This window comes from Heterodontus francisci, unplaced genomic scaffold, assembly GCF_036365525.1.
Source record: "Heterodontus francisci isolate sHetFra1 unplaced genomic scaffold, sHetFra1.hap1 HAP1_SCAFFOLD_210, whole genome shotgun sequence".
Lineage (NCBI taxonomy): Eukaryota > Metazoa > Chordata > Chondrichthyes > Heterodontiformes > Heterodontidae > Heterodontus > Heterodontus francisci.
The window spans coordinates 1,578,554-1,583,528 of NW_027141403.1; the positions used below are offsets into that span (position 1 = coordinate 1,578,554).

The 4,975-nt window shown below is 48.0% G+C and overlaps 1 non-coding gene across 1 annotated transcript; it reads right to left on the reverse strand.

Moving 5' to 3' along the window:
• Positions 1-445: 445 nt before the first annotated feature.
• Positions 446-518, reverse strand: trnaf-gaa (transfer RNA phenylalanine (anticodon GAA)). The gene has a single exon. It is a non-coding gene; the product is annotated as a tRNA-Phe (tRNA).
• Between the last annotated feature and the right edge of the window lie 4,457 nt (positions 519-4,975).

A 4,975-nucleotide genomic window follows, 5' to 3' on the forward strand; every position in this document is an offset into this window, starting at 1 on the left:
TTACATGCTGCTCGAAGAGTTTTGGGTTTCCTTTCATGTTGACTGCCAGTCTATTCTCATAGAAATAGCGAATAAGCAAATATAGAAGATGTAAATATTTCCCATCCTTGATGAGGTGGAATTTTTTATGTTGTGGGTGTTAATGTCTTGGCCCACGAGTGTGGTGGAAGCAGAGACAATCAATGATTTGAAAAGGAAATTGGATGGATACTTGAAGGAAAGAAAGTTGCAGGAGGAAATAGATCGAGCTGGTGAGTGGAACTGACTGGATTGCTCCGGGGAGAGCCAGCATGGACGTGATAGGCCAAACGACCACATTCGATGTTGTAAATGACTCTGTGTTGTTTCTCAAATTCAATCCACTGGTGCTTGATAAATAATCTCAAAGGACATTGTGCAACCAGAAAATCAGAACCAATGCAAGGGACGCTTAAGGAAGCGAAATTGCTGAAACCCGGGATTGAACCAGGGACATTTAAATCTTCAGTCTAATGCTCTCCCAACTGAGCTATTTCAGCCCTACATTAACAGTGGCTTGGTGTCCGTGTTTTGGAAGAAAATACATACATTCAAGTTTTCCAAAAAATTAAAGAACACAACATGTGAGTAATATTCCCCTTTGCTTTCTCAGTACTGATGGATTGTGAAGCGGGAGACAGCCAGAAGTGCCACTGAGCCGCACAGACGCCGAGCTGAGAATGAAATGAGATCAAATTCAATCTTTCATCGAGAGATGCTGCGGAGAGGGAAGAGTCCTGAATCAAAGCGAGACTTGCTCATTTCAAACACTCCCTGCACTCTCTGCTCATGAAGCCTTAAAAAAGGGAAAAACAAAATGGCACTCAAACTCACAAAAATAAAAGCAAAATACTGCGGATGCTGGAAATCTGAAACAAAAACAAGAAATACTGGAACCACTCAGCAGGTCTGGCAGCATCTGTGGAAAGAGAAGCATAGTTAACGTTTCGGGTCAATGACCCTTCTTCGGATCGGACAAATATTAGAAAAGTCACAGATTATAAGCAAGTGAAGTGGGGGTGGGGCAAGAGATAACAGAGGAGAAGGTGCAGATTGGACCAGGCCACATAGCTGACCAAAAGGTCACGGAGCAAAGGCAAACAATATGTTAATGGTGTGTTGAAAGACAAAGCATTCGCACAGATTAGGTGTGAATACACTGAATGTTGAACAGCAGCAAGTGCAAACCTGAAAAAAAGCCTGAAAAAAAAACAGTGGGTAAGCAAACTGAACAAACTAAGATGAAATGAAATAAATGCAAAAAAAGATTGTAAAAAATGTAAAAAAGAATGTTAAAAAAAGGAAGAAAAAATAAATAAAAATGAAAGTAAAATGGGGGGCTGTCATGCTCTGAAATTATTGAACTCAATATTCAGTCCGGCAGGCTGTAGTGTGCCTAATCGGTAGATGAGATGATGTTCCTCTAGCTTGCGTTGATGTTCACTGTAACACTGCAGCAATCCCAGGACAGAGATGTGAGCATGAGAGCAGGGGGGAGTGTTGAAATGGCAAGCAACCGGAAGCTCAGGGGCCTGCTTGCGGACTGAGCGGAGATGTTCCGTAAAGCGGTCACCCAGTCTGCGCTTGGTCTCCCCAATGTAGAGGAGACCACACTGTGAGCAGTGAATACAGTATATTACATTGAAAGAAGTACAAGTAAATCGCTGCTTCACCTGAAAGGAGTGTTTGGGGCCTGGGATAGTGAGGAGAGAGGAGGTAAATGGGCAGGTATTACACCTCCTGCGATTGCAGGGGAAGGTGACCTGGAACGGGGACGAGCTGGTGGGGGTAATGGAGGAGTGGACCAGGGTGCCGCGGAGGGAACGATCCCTTCGGAATGCTGACAGGGGAAGGGAGGGGAAGATGCGACTGGTCGTGGCATCACGCTGGAGGTGGCGAAAATGGCGGAGGATGATCCTTTGGATATGGAGGCTGGTGGGATGAAAAGTGAGGACAAGGGGAACCCTGTCACGTTTCTGGGAGGGAGGGGAAGGGGTGAGTGTAGAGGTGCGGGGAATGGGTCGGACACGGTTGAGGGCCCTTTCAACAACAGTGGGGGGATATCCTCGGTTGAGGAAAAAGGAGGTCATATAAGAAGCACCTTCATGGAAGGTAGCATCATCAGAGCAGATGCGTCGGAGACGGAGAAACTGGGAGAATGGAATGGAGTCCTTACAGGAGGTAGGGTGTGAAGAAATGTAGTCGAGGTAGCTGTGGGAGTCGGTGGGCTTATAATGGATATTGGTAGACAGCCTATTCCCAGAGATGGAGACAGAGAAGTCGAGGAAGGGAAGGGAAGTGTCAGAGATGGACCATGTGAAGGTGAGAGAAGGGTGGAAATTGGAAGCAAAGTTGATAAAGTTTTCTAGTTCGGGGCGGGAGCAGGGAACGGCACCGATACAGTCATCAATGTACCGGAAAAAGAGTTGGGGGAAGGGGCCTGAGTAGGACTGGAACAAAGAATGCTCGACATATCCCACAAAAAGACAGGCATAACTAGGACCCATGCGGGTACCCATAGCGACACCTTTTACTTGAAGGAAGTGCGTGGAGTTGAAGGAGAAGTTGTTCAATGTGAGAACAAGTTCAGCCAGGCGGAGGAGGGTGGTGGTGGATGGGGACTGGTTGGGCCTCTGTTCCAGGAAGAAGCGGAGAGCCCTCAAACCATCCTGGTGGGGGATGGAGGAGTGGAGCGATTGGACGTCCATTGTGAAGAGGAGGCGGTTGGGACCAGGAAAGTGGAAATTGTCAAAATGACGTAGGGCGTCAGAAGAGTCACGGGTATTGGGAAGGTGGTAGAAGCGGGCTGTCCGGGGTTTTGGGACTATGAGGTTGGAAGCCGTAGAGGGAAGATCTCCAGAGGAGATGAGGTCAGTGACAGTCCTTTGGACGGTGGCTTGATGTTCGGTGGTGGGGTCATGTTCCTGAGGGAGGTAGGAAGAGGTGTCTGTGAGTTGGCGTTGAGCTTCTGCAAGGTAGAGGTCGGTACGCCATACAACAACAGCAGCACTCTTGTCTGCAGGTTTGATGACCATGTCGGGGTTAGACCTGAGAGAACGGAATGCCTCAAGTTCAGAGGGGGACAATCTTCTCACATTGAACAACTTCTCCTTCAACTCCACGCACTTCCTTCAAGTAAAAGGTGTCGCTATGGGTACCCGCATGGGTCCTAGTTATGCCTGTCTTTTTGTGCGATACGTCGAGCATTCTTTGTTCCAGTCCTACTCAGTCCCCCTCCCCCAACTCTTTTTCCGGTACATTGATGACTGTATCGGTGCCGTTTCCTGCTCCCGCCCCGAACTAGAAAACTTTATCAACTTTGCTTCCAATTTCCACCCTTCTCTCACCTTCACATGGTCCATCTCTGACACTTCCCTTCCCTTCCTCGACTTCTCTGTCTCCATCTCTGGGAATAGGTTGTCTATCAATATCCATTATAAGCCCATCGACTCCCACAGCTACCTCGACTACACTTCTTCACACCCTACCTCCTGAAAGGACTCCATTCCATTCTCCCAGTTTCTCCGTCTCCGACGCATCTGCTCTGATGATGCTACCTTCCATGACGGTGCTTCTGATATGACATCCTTTTTCCTCAACCGAGGATTTCCCCCCACTGTGGTTGACAGGGCCCTCAACCGTGTCCGACCCATTCCCCGCACCTCTACCCTCACCCCTTCCCCTCCCTCCCAGAACCGTGACAGGGTTCCCCTTGTCCTCACTTTTCATCCCGCCAGCCTCCATATCCAAAGGATCATCCTCCGCCATTTTCGCCACCTCCAGCGTGATGCCACTACCAGTCGCATCTTCCCCTCCCTTCCCCTGTCAGCATTCCGAAGGGATCGTTCCCTCCGCGACACCCTGGTCCACTCCTCCATTACCCCCACCACCTCGTCCCCGTCCCACGGCACCTTCCCCTGCAATCGCAGGAGGTGTAATAGCTGTCCATTAACCTCCTCTCTCCTCACTATCCCAGGCCCCAAACACTCCTTTCAGGTGAAGCAGCGATTTACTTGTACTTCTTTCAATGTAGTGTACTGTATTCGCTGCTCACAGTGTGGTCTCCTCTACATTGGGGAGACCAAGCGCAGACTGGGTGACCGCTTTGCGGAACTTCTCCGCTCAGTCCGCAAGCAGGACCCTGAGCTTCCGGTTGCTTGCCATTTCAACACCCACCCCTGCTCTCATGCTCACATCTCTGTCCTGGGATTGCTGCAGTGTTCCAGTGAACATCAACGCAAGCTCGAGGAACAGCATCTCATCTACCGAGTAGGCACACTACAGCCTGCCGGACTGAACATTGAGTTCAATAATTTCAGAGCATGACAGCCCCCCATTTTACTTTCATTTTTAGTTATGTTTTCTTCCTTTTTTTTACATTCTTTTTTACATTTTTTACAATCTTTTTTTGCATTTATTTCATTTCATCTTAGTTTGTTCAGTTTGCTTACCCATTGTTTTTTTTCAGACTTTTTTTCAGGTTTGCACTTGCTGCTGTTCAATATTCAGTGTATTCACACCTAATCTGTACTAATGCTTTGTCTTTCAACACACCAATAACATATTGTTTGCCTTTGCTATGTGACCTTTTGGTCAGCTATGTGGCCTGGTCCAATCTGCACCTTCTCCTTTGTTATCTGTTGCCCGCCCCCCCCCCCACCTCACTTGCTTATAATCTGTGACTTTTCTAATATTTGTTATTTCCGAAGAAGGGTCACTGACCCGAAACGTTAACTCTGCTTCTCTTTCCACAGATGCTGCCAGACCTGCTGAGTAATTCCAGCATTTCTTGTTTTTGACTCAAACTCACAACCCTGCCATTAAAAATCTCATATTCGACTGACAGAACTGTCACTTCTACTCGGTCTCTTATTGGATGGATGCAACTCCAACGCAGGGGTGGCATTCAAATCCTCCCATGGTTCCACATGTCAGACTGAGTTCCATGTTGTAGACT